Source organism: Accipiter gentilis, chromosome 8 (genome assembly GCF_929443795.1).
Source record: "Accipiter gentilis chromosome 8, bAccGen1.1, whole genome shotgun sequence".
Taxonomy (NCBI): domain Eukaryota; kingdom Metazoa; phylum Chordata; class Aves; order Accipitriformes; family Accipitridae; genus Astur; species Astur gentilis.
In genome coordinates, this window is record NC_064887.1 from 32,007,078 (window position 1) to 32,027,116 (window position 20,039).

A 20,039-nucleotide genomic window follows, 5' to 3' on the forward strand; every position below is an offset into this window, starting at 1 on the left:
CAAATCATTAAGTGTATAAACATGAAAATGAGTTTTCCCACTAGCAAGCATTTGTACACCATAGTCACTGAGTAACAACATGACAAGGAGGAAGTGCGCTCACATACATAGTGCACAAAATTCACTATTTCAGTTAGACAGTCAGTCCCTTAATGGATAATAATCCATCATTCCTCAGAGACTGCAAAAATACCAGCACTTCTTCTAGCACTCATGTAAGAGGAAGATGAGAAAACACTGTCAAAGAAATGAAAGACAGGCAACCGCCCCTTGCAGCCCAACAGAACAGTTGCTCCTTTTTATGAACAGGGGAAATACTTTGCAATTTCACTAAGCTTTTACTTGTTTGACTCCAAATGCTGTGTAGAGGTGGTTTGGATTTTTATACCATTTCACATGCAGGAAACCAAAGGACAAGTAGCACAGCACAGGCAAAAGAAGGCTCCACCTTTCCAGCCCTCTGCTCTCATATGCATGGCAGAAACAGGTCTTTTTTTTTTTCTTTTTTTTTTTTAATTTGACAGGAAGCTTTCATTATATTCCTCTGCTCTCCAGAACTGTTGTTATCCAATAAGCTCAGCCAGGGATGTACAGAAACAAATAAAAATGCAATTCCTTCTCCAGGAAGCCTGCAGTGGAACCTCCCAGTCCCTCAAGCCATTCTGTGCAGACCCCACGAGCCCACACAAGACTTTAAAGATGAGCTGGCAATGCAGCATTATTCTCAACAACTACATCGGGTCAGACTAAAGGTCTATTTCATCCTGCACCCAACAGAAACCAGAAGTGGATACGTGGGAAAGGATCTAGGAATACAGATCAAGTGAACAGTGAAACCACCATGTAACACTCTCTCCTACCCCAAGCCGAGTACATGGACAACTTTTTCCTCTTCAATTCAAGGTGTAACTACAGTTGTACTAAACGCAACACACCAAGTCAAAATGGATTGATCACCATGGCGCAGGGTTGACTATCAGGCTCTCCTGCCCATTTCCCAGTATCCCACTCGCCCTTGGTTGCTCCTCTCCACCTTGTGAGCTTTGGGGAGCCAACCTCCTTGCCCAAAGTCATGGCTGTGCTTCCCAGAATGACACCTGATCTCATCCCGAGTTTCCTTGCACCAACATAACACAATTAGTAATATCACATGGGAAATTTAAGAAAAGCAAACCGAAACAGGAAATAGTATTAGTGCTGGCAAGAGGAAGCTCTGTAATAAAATAATTTTGACTTACAAGTATAGTTAACCAGGGAACATCTTTAAAGGTGTGGGGGGGTTAAGTTTAAGCTTTTAGCATTTTATATATTTAGAAACTCTTTAAAATGTTAAACTAATAAAGAAGATGCCCATGACACAACTTTATGTTGCCTAGGACTTTAGGATACTACACACACAAATTTCCCCACTCAGAACCAGCACTAAAGCACATAGTCTTGGATACGAGGGTCTAGTGCAGCCCGCATAGTGCCTTACCTCCATCATATCTACTGGCCTACAAGATAGCTCCTGTTCTTTGGTGTCCTGCCAGTACTTCTCCTGTCAAATATACTGTGGGCCAACACAAGCAGCAACATACAACTCGGCGGAAATTCATGCTGGTTTGGGTTTTGCAGGTCTGCTGCACAACACAGGGCAGTAAGGGTGGTGGACATAAAACAGAAATACAAACAAGCCTCAATCCTACAAAGCTGGCACATTAGCAGGACCACTAACCAGTAAAAGCTACTGAAATCATGAGAGTTGATGTATTCCCTCAGCCAGTGTTTGCAGGGTCAGCCACTGCCCCCTCTTTCCCAGCAATACGTCAGCGCCACGATGAGCCTACAATTTCTTCCATTAAGCCCCATCCCAGGTTCAAGAAGTGAAGGCTCATCCATAAAACTTCATCCTTACCTTTAGTTCTCCTCTGAAGACATACTCCCAATTAGTTATAGTTAAGGTACCATGGTGAAATGGATTTTAATAAAACACAATTTCTTTTTTTTCTTGTTGCTGTTGTTTTGCCTTTTGCGCACTTGTCTATTTGTCTGTCTTGCAATTTAAAATACCAGAGTACAAACCAGAACTGCTGCAAATCAAGGAACTAACACAAGTGGTGATTATTTTGCCATAACACCAGTTATCTAGGTGGTTTGTGGTAGAAAGAGAGAAGGTTTAGGGAACAAACAAGGATTGCAGCCAGAGATCAGAAGAAATACTGCTCCTAAGTGGAATAGTAACACTGCCACCTTGAAAAGACAAGAAGAATCAGTGAAGCACATTAAGCAAAATCACTGCAGTTCACAACTGTAATATTTACAAGCTTTTTGACTGATCTTTAATATTTCGGAGTTGTAGAAAAACCCTAACTGGAGACCAAATTCTTTCCTTCCTCTTCTCCCTTTTCCATAGCTAGTGATATTGCTCAGCATGATGCAACTGGCAAATGTCCTGGCTGAATCCAGCCCAACTATATCTCACCCATTAAAAGAGAAGGGCACACAAAGAGCCAGGCACTACTCAGTGCCTCTGACAAGAACCTAGGGTGTCACTGGCACTGGGAAGTGACCTGCCCAAGACCCAGCTCTAGGATGTGGCACCACCACCCCTGGTTACAGCCCACTGCCAGAGAGCAGGCTCTGTCCTCGGTGTTTTGACAGGCTCATTTCTTGCATTGCCACTTCTAAACGGAAAACCAACATGAAGCCCAGCATCCTGCATCACAGCCTACAGAAAATGGCTATGGCTCTGAGCTTCTCACTCAGATAGCTTTTATTCATAAAACACACCATATGAAGAACAGGAGAAGGAAGCATTTGATCATTTCTGCCCCCTTGACCACACACCTTGAGATAGTAATGCAAAGCACGTGTATGCCCTTATACAGTTTTTCAACAGCAAGTGCCTTTTAGTTTTGTTAGTCCGTGTCTCACTTTCTCCTGCTCACGTTTCCAGCCTCGTGCCATTGGCTGTTTAGCTCTTCACATTTCATCTCCAGCCCTCTATCTTGCCACCTCCTTGTTTAATACATTTATGAACAGACATACTATTCCTGTTCTCCATACTATTGTTCTGCTTACCGATACCAGCTCTTGATGCTCCCACCCCAAAATGAAAAGAGTTAGCCAACCTCACCTGCACAGCAGTGCTAAGAGAGAGCCCATGCAATACCTCCTTTGATGGGCATCATGGTGGCCAACCATTACTCTGAACTTCTTTTTCAATATTAATTTTTAGTCCATGCTAAATCCAAGGTGCTTGCAGGCTCCAGTCTGTATGAAGTAGGTAGGGGCTGTAGGAAGGATTTGGGGGTGGCAGGGAGTTGAGGTGGAGGAACAATCAAAAGCCAGATGTGCAGGGGAGCTGTACACCTTCTAAAGAGGGCAATCAGAAAGCCAGAAAGACATCTTTTCAGCTTACTTTGTCCCTTCACGCATCTGTGATTATGGCTTTAATAGTAATGTAAAGCCCAAGAATCCTTCTTCTACAGCATTTAACAGTATTAAAAAACCATGGTGCCTCTAAACATTCAGAAGCTAAATCCTAGACTTACTAAGCTCAACAGCAAAATTCTCTGTGACTTCAGCAGTACCCAGTTTTGGCCCCAGGGTATTGAATGCAAGCACACACAGGGGCTAAACCTAATGTGCACTGATACTTACATAATTCCCCTGTATGTAAACAAATTAACACAGCCACTATTTGATTGTACTTCTGTCTTCCATGACCAATTGTGGTGGGTTGACCCTGGCTGGATGCCAGGTGCCCACCAAAGCCGTTGTATCACTGCCCCTCCTCAGCTGGACAGGGAAGACAAAAGACAACAAAGGGCTTGTGGGTCAAGATAAGGACAGGAGAGATCACTCACCAATTACCATCACAGGCAAAACAGACTCGGCTTGGGGAAAATTAACTCAATTTATTACAAATCAACCAGAGTAGGGTAACGAGAAATAAAACCAAACCTCAGAACACCTTCCCTCCACCCCTCCCCTTCTTCCCGGGCACAACTTCACTCCCAGATTCTCTACCAACCCCCCCAAGCAGCACAGGGGGACAGGGAATGTGGGTTTACAGTCAGTTCATCACACGTTACTTTCTGTCGCTTCATCCTCCTCAGGGGCAGGACTCATCACACTCTTCCCCTGCTCCAGCGTGGGGTCCCTCCCACAGGAGACAGTTCTCCACGAACTTCTCCAACGTGCGTCCTTCCCACGGGCGGCAGTTCTTCACGAACTGCTCCAGCGTGGGTCCTTTCCACAGCATGCAGTCCTTCAGGAGCACACCGCTCCCGCGTGGGTCCCCCACAGGGTCACAAGTCCTGCCAGAAAACCTGCTCCAGCGTGGGGTTCCCACGGGGTCACAGCCTCCTTTGGGAATCCACCTGCTCCGGCGTGGGGTCCTCCACGGGCTGCAGGTGGATACCTGCTCCACCATGGACCTCCCTGGGCTGCAGGGACACAGCCTGCCTCACCATGGTCTTCCCCACGGGCTGCAGGGGAATCTCTGCTCCGGCGCCTGGAGCATCTCCTGCCCCTCCTTCTTCACTGACCTTGGTGTCCGCGGGGTTGTTTCTCTTACATGTTCTCTCTCCTCTCTCCGGCTGCCATTTCTGTCTGTCCCAACTTTTTTTCCTTCTTAAAAATGTTATCCCAGAGGCATTACCACTATCGCCGATTGGCTCGGCCTTGGCCGGCGGCGGGTCCGTCCGAGAGCCGGCTGGTATGGGCTCTCTCTCGAACACAGGGGAAACTTCCAGCAGCTTCTTACAGAAGCCACCCCTGTAACCCCCCCACTACCAAAACCTTGCCACACAAAGCCAATACACCAATGAGTCAGAATTGCTTGTTTCTAGTTATTAGCAATATAAACCTGCCATCAATCAGCACTGTCTTCACCCTGCAGAAGTAGGGAGAGAACAGCTACAAAAGCCATCAGGAAATAGCAATGGACATCCCAGCCCCAGGACTGAACTGGGAGCATTAGTACTTGTCACAGACAGCAACAGAAAATACTCTTCTTCATAACTACAAACTTAAAAATAGTATTTGAAAAGCAAATCTGTTATGAGAACAGAATTAAGACACTGAGGTTCAAGTTGATCAAGAGATTTAGAAAAATAATCCAGATTTCACTCTATTTAAAAAAAAAAAGAAAATGCTGAGAAAAGGGACCTGCTTTTATTTTTCTGATAACAAGGCACAGAACAAGATCAGAGTTCTACCACGCTGCACTCCACAAAGATACCATCGCAGCTGCAAAGAACGTGAGTGGGCAACTCCAGTTGCAGCAGCTCCACAGCCTCTTTTTGAAAAAGAGCTGTGGTCTCCCAGCTCCAACCCTGGTACACCACTCGCTACACCATGCCATTTGTCTCCTACTCCAGCAATATCTGGAAGCATGTACACTTTTTTCCTTCTTACCGTATGCTTTGAAGCTGATTTTCTGGTGCATGCTTGTTCTGCTTTATACTTTTTCCCAATATTCCCTAAAACTTTCCTTATGGGCACTCATTTCATCCAAGCCTTTCTGGTATAGATCTGTAACAAAGCAGCAAACAGGATAAAAAAACGGCAACTGCTAAGGGCAGCTGCACGCAGCGCTAAGGGTATACTCCTGAATTTCCAGGTAAGTACAACGAACACAGCACCTTAGAATGCTGTAATTTTGATCAGTTTTAAACTTTGTCCTAGAGTACCTCTGGTGACTAACCAAACACTTGAACCTACTAGACCTGCTGGCTAATGACCAGGTAGGAATGATGAACTAGAGACTAGTAAGCCAGTTTGCAATCCCTACCACCAAGAGGCATATGTTACCTTAAGGGCAAAAGTCACTCTCGACTTCTGTTTTCCATCTCTTCTTTGACATTCAAATCAAGATACAAAACCAGTCGTGTAGTCTGATGATACAGTAAGGTCCCTGCATCTCCACTGGGGTTTTCCCCCCCCCCTCGACACTGTGACCAGATCAGCATTCCCACAGACAGCACCTCAACTCAGCTCAGTTTGCACTTGGAAGAGACCTTATTGGTACCAAACCTAACTCACGGAATTTGACTTTAATGCACAGAAGCAGCAGACTGTGAAGCTCACGTGCTACTTTTTTTTTTCCTATACCCAACCACACTCGGTATTTTCAAAGCAATAAAAGAAATTTCAATACAAAACACAATCCAGGCACATTCACAAGATGTCGCAGGAGCTGGTAGCAGTAAAGAGAAAGAATGAAAAATTATAGGTCAGGAAGAGACGAATGGGAAATTGAACACCTGAAAAAGCACAGAGGTCACCAATTTACTCATTAAGAGAATCCGCCAGCAAACAGGATAGTGCGATTCACCAGGTAGCAACCATCAAAGAGAAACCAAGAAGTCTTCCAAGCCACCTCCATTCTTACCTGTGGCTTTAATTCCTGGGGATATTCAGTCATGACCAAGATCAAAAGTGGAGCTGATCTCACACGCTCAGAAAATCCACAGCAGATTTTTTTGGGATAGTTTCCTTGGCATGGTTAATTCACCTGAGATCTTCCATCCCACCTCTGGCTGTCACAAGCACTGCATTAAAACTTACCTCCTGTTTGCAAGAGACCACGTCTCGGGAATCAGTGTTAACTCGGGAAGTTAACACTGATTATGGCCAAGAACAGCCTGTCTGTGCCTTTTCAAAGCATACATCGATGCAAAAACGCCCTAGAAAAGAGAGTTGTTTCTTCTGCATTTGGCTTAAGGCAAAAAAATACAGGAACACAATAATTATCCTGGTATTTACCCTCCACTAAAAAGATAAGGGCTGTGACGGCAAGAAACAGGAAATGGGTTCTTCATGTGCTTTCCCAGGATAGCAAAAGCTCTTGGGAATGCAGGGTGGAAGAGAAGGGAGAAGGTATTACCACTAGGATGCTATTCTCCAACACTATCCTTTGACATCGGTAGGATCATTCCTGTATCTGAAATAAAGTACTTTACTTCAAAATCAGGCGTTTAGACTGGTGGTTTTTTGCACTTTGGGGTTTCTTTTGGAGGACAGGCAGGAGAGGAAAACCAGCAGTAAAACAACTACTTGCCTTACTCTCATTAATCGTAACAGGAGCAAAGAAATACCTCCTTGTGTACTGCAAGCCAACATAAACCCCAGAAAAACAAGAGTCCTTGACCTGTCATGCTTAATGAATGCTCTCGGTGAACTTCACCTTCTTCTCTGTAGTCTCCTTTGGTCCCATGCTGCTGCCCAACCTGTTCTGCCTACAAAGGAAGGCCAGGGCAGGGCCTAGAAGGGTTTGGACCAATTTTTCACCCAGTAGCAACAGCCCTATGTGCTGATTCTGCCACATTTGCTATTGCTTCAACCTCAGCGCCCTCAGAAGACCAAACCCCGCAGGCTTTGCACAGTCAACCTTCCCTGACTCAACAGGAACACCATCCAAATCTCAACGCTGGCGTGCACCGTGCGTATATCTGCAAGAACAGGATCTCTGCTCGCAGCCTCACACGGGCCGCCTGGCCAGCAGTCAAAGTACTGGGGAGGAAAGGCTACGACGTGTTTGTTTACAGACTCCACAGCTGATGGGTGGGAAGGGAGCTGGGAGGAACGGAGGAGGCAAAGACGGGGTGCACATCCTTAACTACCACTTTCAGAGCAGCTGAATCAGCGCTGGGTGGATGGCTGTTTACTGCTGACACAGACCTGCAGTAAATCACTACCTTTCTGGAGCAACTAGGAATTTGCAGGGGTGACTGAGTCATCCTCCATCCCGACGCCATTCCAGGAGTGAAGCCACATATGTCCCCTGGCTTTGGGCTGTGCCCGTGGCCCAAAAATAACTTTCATCGTTCAAAGCTAAAACACTTTATTTACTCTGAGCAAGAATTCATGTACGTTTTTGACACTGCTAAGAGTAATCGGTGCTTAAATTATTTGCTTAACAAAGAAGTCTTATTTAACTACAAGAGTTACACCAAGTATGCCATGTTTTCTGACCCACATAGAAGGTAATAATTTGCATTTTATGGAACCACTTTGCATAGACAACCCATCTTAATGGCCAACAACACGCTGTACAAAAATTAATAATTGAAAAGCAGTTGTCAGCACTGTTATTTGTGTTACAGGTAACTCACAAACCTCATTAAATTGTAGTATTAAATTTCTAATGACCTTCTGGAAAGCTGTTCACTTCGGGAGTCTTTTTTTAAGGCATGAGCTCGCAGAATGCCAAGCAATTGTGGAGGAAGTACATGACAGCTACCCGGTGTCTGTGGGAGAGGCCAGGCAAAAACCCCTGCCACAAAGATGTCCGTGTGATCCCCCTTTGGCTGAAGAAGTGTCTCTGACTTCATGAACACCCCCTCTCTCCAGCCGGTCACTTGACTGGGCTTCTCCCACAAATTTCTGCCCTAATGCCAGATTAATCCTACTTCATCCAGTCCCCACACATCTAAGAAGCTCCAGCTTTTCTTCTCTCAAATCATTGGCTTTTAAACTATTTCTGTTGCAGCACGCAAGCATTTGCTGTAGATGAAAAAAGGCTCAGAGACTAGCACGGAAATGTAAAGGCCAACAAAAATTACATCACAAAGCCTGGGATTTTCATAGTCTTAGGGAAATTAGGTCCCCTGAATCCCACTGCAACTCAGTGAAGAGTCAAGTGCATAATTTTCGATTATGCTTGTAAAAATCCCCAAATAAATGCACAACTAAATGTAGCTTCACAAGACTGAGTGTTTATTATTCTCCTAAATGCTGTTGCTAAGCCTGAGGCCTTTTAATTTTTTTTTTTTTTTTTTTTTTCCAGGAAACAGTCTCACTCTTGCCAAAATGTCAAAGATGCAGAATGCTAGTTATAGGAAAATCCACCTCAGAGTCAGCTCCTGTCGTTGGGGAAGAACAACAAACAAACCCTATATTCTGAGCTGACAATCATCATGATCTGCCCATTAGTGTTGCATCACTCTTCACCGGTCTGTCACACTGATGGAGTCTGTCTGTTTGTGTTGGGGATGACAGTCACTCCTCGCTGCTGACGTCTTTGCTCAGGGCTGTGCCGCGGTCTCCAGTACACAATCTGCTCCAGAACATGCAGACTGGCTGTTGCCATTTCAAAAGCTTTCCTGGGAGACTGAAACAGGAAGATTTTGGGCAGCCAGGGGCTGATTTATCTCTATATGAATGCCTGCGGGTGTAATTCACGCAGCTCTTCCAAACAAAACATTTTCACTGTGATAGCAAAGGCAAACTCCCCCAAACCCAATTTGTTTGGTGGTTAATTAGTGTCTTCCACTGCAACGTTTGAGACAAAAGAAAGAAGCAGCGCTCTGCTCCTCCCACAAGCATCAAGACTTTTTAATCTCAAAGATATACCTTATCTGACGTGACCAAAGCAGAACGGATACGGCTTCTTTTTTTTTTCTTTTTTTTTTAAACAGAGGAAAAACAACAGAAATTATCTCAGAAGCTCATTCATTGTGAGGTTTTGATTTTCATTTCAGTAGCACTGTCCAGACACTTTTAAATGATAGGCTCCCACACCTGAAAACTAGGTAGTAATTTAAAAACGTAAGTCATAAGAAAAAACAACTATGCCCATAAGAACTCTGAGTGGTAAAAATAACAGAGGCAGTATTAGAAAACCCTGGTTGGCTTTTCTTTCACCCGCTAATAAAACAAGTCCCTGAAGTACTCATATGAGCTTCTCCCCTATGCATTTCTGTGGTGGGTGAAGGGGAGAGCCGCGAGATCTGCTTCCCTGGATTCAGTCCGGCTTATTCAGCAGCTTTGGTTCTGCTATTTCAGATTCCTGCAAAAATAAAGGCTCAGAAGAGAAAGCTGAGCCTCTGGGCATCCACCAGACCACAGCTACTGTGCATACGTAGCAAGCACAACTGCACTGGAAGAAAAGGAACAGTACCCTGTCCCTCAGCATCACATGGCTGACCACGATCAGCAGCCCAAACCACATCTTTAAGCATCCTACTTCAGAGAACACCCTGCTGCTGAAGGTGGCTTCCTAGGGAACGGAGTGCTGCGTAAATCCATCTGCAACAAAAGACTGAACTCCTGCGCATTTTGTTGGTACATTTATTGCACATCAGCTGTGTTCCCTTCAAGATGCAGCTGAGATGAGCAGGCCTTGTAGACAAACCTAAGCAGCAGGATCCAAATCGGGTATTGCCAGAACAGAGAAATATCTTAGTCATCCCTCAAAGTTGAAGCTGAAATGGGCTTCCAGCCCATTACCACCCCTTAAAAAGACAGCATTTGTTTTGTTTTACCAGCCGATTCTTCCCTCAGACTGTTTTCTAGTGGAGATGTGCAAATATCCGATATTCAGAACTTTAAGAGCAATTTAAAAGGAATTCTCCAAACAGATAGGCAAACTTCAACAAGCCTGTTTCCCCAAGAATGGCACACCAGCATTAGCACGTCATCTAGAAACCTGCAAAGTTCACAGAAAATGCTGCCGCCACCCTAAGAAAGAGAAGGAGAGCAATTTGCTCCTTCCTCTGGTTCTTCCTGCTAAAACAATCTCCCTGCCCAATATACTAAATTGCACAGGCTCCTCAAATCTAATTAGCCATGACTCTAAAACACAGAGGTCTGTCTGCCAAGCATGCATAATCACATTAAAGTTGTTTTGCTTTTATTAATAAAAACTTTGGATGGGATGAGATAAAAATCCTAAGGAGAAAAGACTAAAAGTAAGTCCCTCCTCACAGAATAAAGAGCTGTCTTTGTGTGAATAAACTCCTCTACTGGGCAACCTGGATAAACTTTTTCTTGTTTATTATAAAAGCACAAGTTCACCAAGATCCTTTTATGTCCTGATGTATGAAATTAACCCAGCTACATATCATTTCACAGAGTCAAAGGGGTGAGGCTATGGTATTTATAGATATGTTCAGGGCTAGAATTTTGGTTAGCAACAACATAGTTACGGCCTTAACGCCTAACACACACTTTTGGGAAAATGCCCACCTGTATATATGGATCCTGGAAAATTTTTCCTATTAAATACATATTTCAAGTGAACTTGCTTTTTAACTTTTTCCAAACTTGATGGATAAATTCTATTACTTTCTGTTAGAGATACAGAGGCAGAAGGAAAACAAACTGAGGCCGCTTCCATAGTAAGAGGAAAGAACATGATGCAATCCTGATGCTTTCAGACATGTTCTCTGTTTTGGGGTTTTTTTATTAGCAATAACACTCCGCTCTCAAAAATGGGGTCTCAGTTTTACTAAGCACACATCACACATTGAGATGAATCTCTGCAAACAACTCAAAACACAAACAGATAGATAGTGCTCCATGAAAGAGAGAGAATGGTTTTCCCTGATTCGGATAACAAATTAAGAGCTCATAATGGTTTAAAATCTATTTTTTCCAAATCTCTAATCCCGAGCCCTGCCTAAAGGCTGTTCAGGACTGGACCAATACTCCAGTTAAATTAGTTGGCATTGGCATCTCTTCACTTCAGAATTACCTTCCTTTGAAGCAAGCGACAGCAGACATGCAGGCAAGGGATGCTGTTGGATGAACACTGTTGTTGGAGAGATCTTACCCATATGCATCTACTGTTGTTGTGTATAGATAGCATCATTATATAAGTGTCTCTATTTTTAAACAAACAGAAAACATTTGTCTGGTCACTCTCTACTATTATCCCACCCGTAAACCAGTAAGCTGAAATTCCACCCACTTTAATCATAAGTTTACAGGCTTAAGGGTGGAATAACAGTAGAAATGACAAGATGAGGATTTCCTGTTTACTTTAAAAACATGAAAATTTTACCCATTTTTATCAATAGGATTTCAGAAGCTGCCATAATAATAAATAAATTACCAAACTTTGGAGGGCTTCTTTTAATACACCAAACATAACTGCTGTTACCACCAGTATCAAAGTCTAGTACAACAAACTCTGTAACCCAGACAGACTCCTGGACCACCAGTACAATAACAAATCCTGTAGGTCAATTCACAGTCAAAAGATCCTGCTTCCCTGCCATGCAAAGGAAAAGTGGAATCTAAAACACAACTTTTTAACACCAACCTATTCCTGAAATAGTCCAGGCTAGCATGTTGAAAGCTAACCTAAAGAACAATTCAGAGACCAAGTCATTGTTTTTACTGCATGATCCTGCGCCTATTGGAATCCGTATTTCTTAACATCAAGCTCTTTAATACAATTTTTAAATTCTGTTCTCCGCATCCTTCCACATCCCCTAAAATGTTGCACCAGATACCTTGCAAAGATTTACTTTGGCAAGAACTTCAAACAACATTGCTGAAGTCACTCCTTGGCATACAGCAATTCTTTTGTCGTCTGAGTTGTTCTGAATCAAGACTCACTGCAATCTATGTACAGGATGTATAGCTGCAGAAATCACATCATTTCTTGTATCTGAACTTTTTTTTTTTTTTTTTTTTTTGCATGCAATCACCTAAATGTGGCAGCCATAACGGTACGTATCTATGAAAGGCAACTGTAAATGGGGCTGGGAGCATACCTTACTGCAAACATATAGCAGTTATCTTTATACATGTTCTAAGACCTGTTAACATCTGCATACATAGTAGTTTTCTGTGTAAAAAATCTAAGAAGGAAGATATTCTTCCAGAATTCAGGTAAAATCACAGGGCAGGCACTTCAAATGGCAAGCCATAAAACAAATAAAACAAAATCCTTTTGAGAGTGCACAATTATATCAGAAGTTCAGCCACACGGGTTGTTGTGAACACTAATGCCATAAAGTTTTTCAAAACAAATGAGACATTTTTCAGATAAAACAATACATCAGCAGCTATTAAACACAACAGCCTCAACGGAATTGCCAGCCCAAAAACTTCCTAGAGCGGTGACTGCTGGAAGGGCTTCCCAGAAGGAGGATAACTCTGTAGTTAAAGTTTTCCTATGCACTTATAAGTGGCCCTATCAGAAAAGATACTGAACTAGACAGATCTCTAGTCTGACCAAGAATAACTGCTCTTACTCAGTTCACAAAATCCAAGACAAGATACCAACCTGTTAATAAATCGGAGCTGAAGTGAACTAGTACCACTAAAAGAAACAGTCTTAAAATTACTGATCATATCACATTCCACATCGCTCCTCTGAACATCCTAGAATTATATGGTCTTAACAATATAATTTGCTCCCAAAAGCACCTCCTTAGATTCTCGTATACCCAAAATGTGCTTCTGTACATTTAGTCACAAATACCTTATACAGCACAAAGATCAGCCAGTAGCATAGTGATACATATTTGCAAGCACCTGTGAACTCCGTTTGCAACTAGATGCCTGCTTATGTAGAATTAAACACAGTCAGCAAAGAAATAAGTAGTAGTAGTAGTAATAATAATAATAATACCCCCTTCCGGAGTATTTTTGAATGTGTATCCAAAGCATAGTCCTGTTCCGCTGAAGGATGGAAGAGCAGCATCCTCGAAGGTACCTTACCTTTCCCTGAACGACAAGAAGGTTGGAAGGGCTCAGGCTCCACGTGAATAGGAAGGCCTCCGGAAAACTGACTGCCAGGAGTCAGTTATTCCTCCTTTCCCCCAAACAATTGATGCCATTGCATACCATAATAACAGTGGGCATATTTCACGCTACAGTATTTTTAGAGCAAGGTCCACTTCCAGAGCACCAGAGCCCATGCGAGATCACCGCGTTGCAACTGCAGACGGGGCTCCGAGTGAGGCACTGCACACACAGGCGCAAAGAGAGGTCCCTGCTGTAACGCCGATAAACACCTCCCTCTCCTCCCTGCGCTCCAGCTACTTCCCCTGCACCCCAGGCTTCCACCTTCCCCTTTCTATATCGGCTCTCGTCTCTCCCAGCCGGGTCTCACCTCCGATACACCAGCGATGCCTGCACCGACCTTTGCCACGCAGCACGCACGTCATCGCCTCCTCGCTGAGCAGATTCAGGGAGACAAGCCTTAAAAATCTCTCCTGCAGCAACGCTGCTTCCACGACAACAAGAAGAAATAGCCAACTAATAATGGACTGGTTGAGGGGCTGCCAGCTTCAGCGAACGTGTCTGGAATTATTTATTTTTTTTTAATCTAAAAAGCTTCCAGTTGAGCGTTGGTCGTCTTCCTAGACCCAACACCTGCACTGCAATTAGCACAGAGCCCGCACAGCACCCCAGACACCATTGGGCTGTGCACAAAAACGTTTGCCGAGGCCTCTGCCTGTCAACTAAATGAAGCTGAAAGTAAGTTTGCCCATGCATGCAGGGAGTACCTAACACACCGCAGAAGCTCCTAGAGTACAGACAATCAATAGTAAGCGCGTTATAATCCCAAGAAGTTTACCAAAAACTTATTTACTATGTTACTGTGTCCACTCATTGTGTTTTTATCCAGTATTTGCAGTACGCTAACGGCAGCACATCTCTCTCATGTAAACAGCTGCCCTAATCCATGATGTTATAGATAGATAGATAGATATCTCTTTGTTTACCCAAAGTTGAATCATCATTTCAACCTTTGTTAATCTGATTGCATAACAAACTACAGCAGCCTTAAATAACCAAGCTGCTCTCTCCAGCGCGGATTAGTTGAAGTCACTCATTTCAGCACCCCACTTCTTTTAAAAAACAAAAAGAAACAGATAATGGAGAAAGAAGAAAATAAAAGCACCTGGCCACTGCTTTCACAGCCGTACAAGACATACTGCAGCGTGCAGATGCAACGTAGTAACTTCACACCTGGTGCGGGCTGTGAGCACAAGGTAAAGCAAAATGTTTTCAACCGCTGAACAATATTGTGCAATTAAAGCACATTCTGCTAGATCTTATTCACAGCTCCAGCGCAGGCTATTAAGCAAACTATACAGCGTGGATTTTCAAAACAAGTAATTGCACGTATATAAACAAAGGCCATAATTTACATGGTAGATCTCATAAAAGCTTATCTACCGCATGACATCACACCCATAAATTACAACTTAAAGTACCAGTGCCAAACTGCTCCTGCCCTCCCACCCCAAAATGAACATGACTAATATCAAACACTGCTCATCCATGCCTGTCCCTCTTGGAAATAAGCACACACGAAGTACCTCCCGAGACAGAGTAGTAGTGTTTAAAGGTTCTTCAGACAATAAGAAGATTTATAATTATTATTGTATTGCATCATCACAAAGTCTTAAACAAATCAAGCTGCCTCATCATACAACGCTTAGGATAATATAAGGTTAAACAACATCAAGCAGTATCGGTGTGCTCCACTTGTACCAAAGGGCAAACACCTCCAGCCCCCATACATGGGAGATCTTCAGAAACACGTAGCCTTATGACTACTATCAAACAGCAAGCTAGAAAAGCAAAACCAAACCACACAAATTTAAATCTCTGAACAGACTTGGGACCAGAATTTTTCCACTGACATCCAAGCAACCAGGACATGGGGAAGGTGAAGGGCAGGCAAATGCGAAACCAAATAAGGCGAGGAACATGTTTCAGCACCTCTCAGTTTTAGTTTACCAGTCCATGAGAAATCAAGAGGCAGTATCGGGGGCTAATATGAAACTGCCTATTGATCACAGCCAGCTTACTACTGCACGCAACAACATTCATCCTCTTGACTGATACCCGTGGTGGCAGCCTCATCACAGAAGTTACTGACAAGACAGGCATCAGCGAATGACTCTCTAACCAACACATATCTGAATACCTTCGTAAGGGAAAGCAAGCTAAGTATCTCTGCTCCAGGCACAAACAGCTGCTCTTCTGAGTCCGCAGACACCCCCGAATCTGTACCAATTATCCCAGTAGCCCCTACAGTCTGCCGGGGGACTACCTACACAGCAGACCCTGCACCAGGGAAGAAAGAGGCTCCACCGAGTCTGTCCACGCCAGCTGGGTCCCTGCCGTCTCCATCACGCTCAGCCCGCACCGAATTCACCATTTCTGCGCGTTATTACAAATCTGACATCACATCAGTGCAAGCACAGTCTGACATCTACAGTTAACTCGGTGATGGTGTAAGAGCCGCCTGGCTTACAGGCATTTGGTGTTGCAACACGCTTGCTGCTGAACCCTTGAAAGAGAAGACAGATATATACATATAAAATCTTCTACAGAAAGCCTCGCAGTGACTTGTTTCTTCTCCGTGAGGTCGGCAGAGCTGCAGCGAGCTACGGAGGGAAATGCAGCAAGAGACACCCTCCTCCCCCCCACCCCCCCACTCCACTTCTAAGCCGCGGCAACGCCAGCACCCCCCAAAGCAAACAGATGCCGTTCAAACCCCGGGCTGCCCGCCCGGATGGGAAAACCTTGCCCACCCTGCAGCCATTTCGCCTCCAGGCCGCGACCCCTCCCGTCCCGCCCGCCCCCCTCGCCCCAGCCCCGGGGTCTGGCAGCACTTGGCGAACTGCGGAGGAAGGCGCCCGCTCCCCGTACAAAGCCCGGCGGGGTCATGAATAAAACATCGCCCGGAGGCGGCGGGGAGGTGGGGGGGGGGGGGGGGGGGGGGGAGGCGGTCGGGATACGGAGAAATAAGGGAATAAAAAGGCTTGCGCAGCGGCCGGGGGGACGCGGTGGCGGGCACAGCCCCGCGGGGGGGGGCCCCTCCGGACCCAGACCCCAATCCCGGCCCGCCGCCCGGCCCCGGCCCGCCCGCTGCCGGCCCAGGCCCGGGCCTCCGCGGGAGAAGCGGCGCCCCCCGGCCCCCCGCCCGCGGCTGCCCGCCCCCGCCGGCACCCGGGGGACGCTCACCTCAGGAGCCGCCGCTCGGAGCTGCTCCCCCACCGCGGAGAGCCGCCGGCAGGCGCCGGGCGCGGCTCGGGGCCCGGGCTGGAGAGGACGGGGAGGCGCGGGGGACCGGGCGGCTCCAACTAAGTGTTGTAAGCGCGGCCGCGGCGACGGCGGCAGCCGGGCGCGGAGCGGCCTCTCCGGGGAGCCTGGGCGGGCCGAGGCGGGGAAGGGGCGGCGCGGAGCGGGGGGCGCGCCCGGCCGTCACGGCAGGGAGGCGGGGAGAGGCCGCGGAGGAGGAGGAGCCCCCGCGTGCCGCCCGCCCCTCCCGCCGCCGGGGCCGAGCCCGCAGCCCGCCCGGGGGGGGGCGGGGGCCGCGAGGAGCCGGGGGCCCCCTCCCCGCCTCGGTCCTCCCGGGTGGGGGGGACCGAGCGGCGCCCAGCGGCCGCCCCGGGCGGGGGGGCCGGGGCCTGCGCGGCGGCAGCGGCCGCTGCCGCCCCGCGGGCCCCGCTGCGGCCCTTCCCGCTGGGCTGCGAGGAGCCGGGCGGCGGCACCTCAGGCGGCGGCGCCTCCGGCGGCGGCACCTCAGGCGGCGGCCGGTGCTGGGGTGCCCTTCACGGCCGCCGCCTCAGGCCAGCCGGCTGGAGGGGCCAGGCGACACCCTGTCACCCTCGGCCTCGGGGCCGGTGGGAGGCGGAGGGGCTGGCGCTGGGGACGGGGACGCAGGCCTCTTTTGAGAGGGCAGGTGCAAATTTGGTTCGGATGCTGAAGACGACTTTTAAAAATAAAGGCGTGTCCTTAATGAAAATGAAGGGTCTCATAACTGCCCGTGAAACCGTTGTAAATTAGCATTAAAAATGTGCCCTTTCAAAAGCTTTGTTTCAAGCACGACTAACAGGCAAGGATAACGTCGTGTCATTTTCGTAGTCATTTTGGAAATCCTTAAAAAAATTGCCCGCTAGCCAATTTGTCCTTTTCCATTGACTGTTAGGAATGAAGTCGCAGTGATTATCAGCGCTGTGCTTTTTAATTACTTCACAGAAATCTTGTTTGCGCACAGGGGTGGAAAAAGTGCAGGGATAGGACTTTTTCAGGTCAAGCTGTCGTTAATACGCTGTCTGGTTTTAAGTGCGGTGTTCGTGTGAGCAGTTCAGTACCCTGAAAGGCCAGCGGTGAGCACAAGGACATTCCCACTCCCTCTCCTAAAAGTCTGCACCCACCTCGGTGGGTGGACTGTCTTCTCCTGAGGGAGAAGGAAGCCACAGCACCCACCAGAGAGCTCTCGAGCATCCATGGTCCACAGTATCTCAGGGCAGGAGTCTGAGTACGTTGCGGTGGGAGAACACCAGGCATCTAAGTAAGCTCAGAGGTGCAAAAATGCAGACCCCTGTGGTTTTGGTGTCCTTCTCCCACTCAGCAATGGGACAGCAGAGTGGTTCTCCACCTTATCGTGCAAGTTTTTTTCCCAAGAACGCAGTGCGAATCAGCTTTATTGCAGCATGTGCCCAAATTTTCACAGGCAAAACTGTGGTTTTGTGTTCACAGCAGCATAAGTTTTTCAGGAAAATGACTGTTGACTGAAAAAAAAAAGGAGGTTGAGGTGAAGCTTCTTGGAAGATCCTGTTATAAAACCTTTCTTAGATTGTTTCTGCCAGGAAGTGCTACCATGTGAACTAGAAAGACTCTAGCAAGCCTACATTCTTTTCATCACTTACAATATTAGTATCTTTCAATAATCCAGGCAGATATGTTTTCATCGAAGGACATTTTTCCTTCACCATTATGAAAATATTAAAATAAATAAGTTAGTTTGCCAAATCCTTGGCAAGATCCCATTTCCAGTCATTTCTACCTTCATCTTTCTAGCAATTGAATTATTTTTCTCTGCATTGGAAATCCCTACCAGAAAGGTGGACATAAACAACATCAAGAGATTCCAAGAGAGGGAATAATTTCAATTCTAGGTTGACAACTTCGAAGTCGGCCAACTTTGGTTTTCACCCTTTTCACTGCAGAGAGCCTGATACTGTTTCCAAAGACACGCAGAGCATTTACAGTGAAAAAATATGACTGCCATGCCACTATAAACTGTGCTTCCAATAAAAATGGCCATATAAGAACAGCATAAAGCAGACACATTTTGTTTATCCTCCACAAACAAGCCTCTCTGATGTTTTCCTTGTGATGTGTGCAGCTAGTTAACATTCATAATATAATTATTTACATGTAAACCCACCTCCTTATGCACAAATTTAATTGACCAAGTCTTTGTCTACCACTCTTACATAGTCAAAGATACATCTAAAAGCAGAAAACAATTACTTCCCTGATTTCTCATGTTTGTTTTACTCATTTTTGAGAAGAGACATTGCACACTGGAGAGTTATTTTTAGAAGCTGGAAAATGATAAACGGTGTAAACAACTTCTGATATCCAGAATGTCTTTGGTACCAAGCGTAGGCCACGTCAACTGAGCTTGGTGCTCCATCCCTGCCTAGTGGTACCCAAACCAGGTATTAGTTCATTACCCCAAGAATAAATTATGGTTTTAATATCAAAACCAAGAGCTGGGAGTCGTTCCTGGAAGCAGACAACAACTTTCATCCTGACCTTTTTGTACAGCACGAAAGAAATCAGCTTTCCCGATTCAGTTTTCCTGCTGCTGTAGGAATGAATTCACTTGGATCTGGGGAAGTTATGGACTAAAAAGTAGCCAGAGAAAAATATCTGCAAAGACAAAATTACTATTATAAGAAAAAAAGAAATCACCTAAACCCCTCAAAACTCTTGGAAAGGAGAAGGATGAGGATAGAAACGAGTATTGAGAGAGTCAGTGGCTCCAGAGATTGCACCTGGTTGTCTTCTTTTGAAAGAAGCTCCAACTCTGGGCCAAATTCTGCCACACTAAATTTTGGGACCCTTTCTTCTCTAAGGCAATAGCTTGTGTGCCACTGAAACCCGTAGGCTTATCGTCAGGGAACCCTCTCCAAGCAGGGCTACCTCTGGCATCAGTGGGAAGTTCCTTCATGTTGACCCCGACACAGCAACGCAGTAGATGGAGCAGAGAGAGTGATGTGCGCAATCTCCAACAATGCCAGCAGGCTTTAAAGCTGGTGAGTGGGTGTCTCAAAGTCTGAAATTTTGCACTATGAGAGGTTATTTGTTGGCTTGATCTATGCATTGTTTCTATTCTGATGAATCCGTTTGACTAGAGGATGATTTTTACCCAGACTGATGTTGATTATTTCCAACGTGGAGGCAATCATAGTGGGAATATGGACTTGTTTTCTCACGCTTGTACTCACATTATACTGTCATAGTGCACTTAAATTCAGAGAAGAGCGTTTTCA

General features: G+C 45.9%; 1 protein-coding gene across 4 annotated transcripts in view; it reads right to left on the reverse strand.

Annotated features, from left to right (window-relative positions):
* C8H1orf21 (chromosome 8 C1orf21 homolog) overlaps positions 1 to 16,916 on the reverse strand; it is a 129,469-nt gene extending 112,553 nt beyond the window's left edge. The window contains exon 1 of one of the 4 annotated variants that reach the window (XM_049809476.1): positions 16,714 to 16,916. The gene's annotated coding sequence lies outside the window, so the exon portion shown is untranslated. Of the gene's footprint in view, positions 1 to 6,382; positions 6,430 to 6,558; positions 6,683 to 13,446; positions 13,704 to 16,713 lie in introns of those variants that run through there. The other 3 variants (XM_049809477.1, XM_049809478.1, XM_049809480.1) reach the window with 3 other exon arrangements.
* Between the last annotated feature and the right edge of the window lie 3,123 nt (positions 16,917 to 20,039).